A 1,308-nucleotide genomic window follows, 5' to 3' on the forward strand; every position below is an offset into this window, starting at 1 on the left:
TTCTTCTCAATTTTTTATTGTTAACATATGGGTATCGATGTTGGTTTTTAGATAATTAGAGGCCGAATGAGTCGCATTTCTTCAAATGGGTTGATGAGGCATCGGTTGAAGAAATTAAGATGGTCGACGCAAAGGTACAGAGAATAGAAGAAGATGTGACGGACTTAAGGCATCAACATACTCAAAATTTAGATCTCCAAGAAGAAATGTTTGACAAGCTTGAGGAAGAACTGAGTAAGAAGCTTGAAGAAAAATTGATGAAGAAGATTGAGGATGATATGGGTAAGACAGCTTTGAAGACAATTTGTCTACTCTCTGTAATAGGAATCGCAATTGTATGGCTATGGGAGAGAATATAATTGTTGTTTCATGATGTTTAGACTGATTATGTTGTAATTTGTGTTGTTTAAGATTTCTTTTCATGTTAAATGAGAAATGGGGTATGGCTGACTTATAATTATGTGACGGCTAAGTTAATGTGTTCAAGTTACGGCTGAGTTATGAGTATAGTTATAATTTATAATTAGCAATTATATAAGTATATAATGGATATGACATATCATAAATATATATTACCAGCAAATATGCATGTTAAGATTGTTAATTTTGAAAATAAAATGGAAAATTTACACAATTTCATCCAATTCAAATTATGTAGTGTAGGTTATGACTAGAAACTTGTTCTTGTGTGATAGTTTCGAAATGTTACCAACAAAGTCTAAATTATTGATGAATAATGGGGAATAATATGGTAACATGATTGTATCATATTTAAACCTAATATTTATGTGATTTAAGTGATTTCATAACTTGATTATAACTAAAAATTGAGATAACGCATATTTAGGGTATGGCTGACTTATACTACGTTATGGCTGAGTTATAGATAACATTACGGCTGAGTTATCAGTAACCTATTAATTACATGATTCCGTTACGGCTGAGTTATAACAAGAAATTGACATAACGCATATTTGGGGTATGGCTGACTTATACTATGTTATGGCTGAGTTATGGATAACATTATGGCTGAGTTATCAATAACCTATTATTTACGTGATTCCGTTACGGCTGAGTTATTGATAACATTACGACTGAGTTATATGTCTGTTAAAATGGCCAAAATGAAGAAAAATTGATAAAAACATGATTCAAAAGATAAGATATATGTTTGGGATTACAAAGAAGTTCAAAAATAAGTTCAGAAAGAACAAACAACATTCAAAAGCAGAGAAATTGAGAACACATAGGAAACAACATTGAAAACATTCAAAAGCAAATAACTGTTGGAATTCAGTAAAAATAGTC

This window comes from Capsella rubella, unplaced genomic scaffold, assembly GCF_000375325.1.
Source record: "Capsella rubella cultivar Monte Gargano unplaced genomic scaffold, Caprub1_0 scaffold_3, whole genome shotgun sequence".
NCBI lineage: Eukaryota > Viridiplantae > Streptophyta > Magnoliopsida > Brassicales > Brassicaceae > Capsella > Capsella rubella.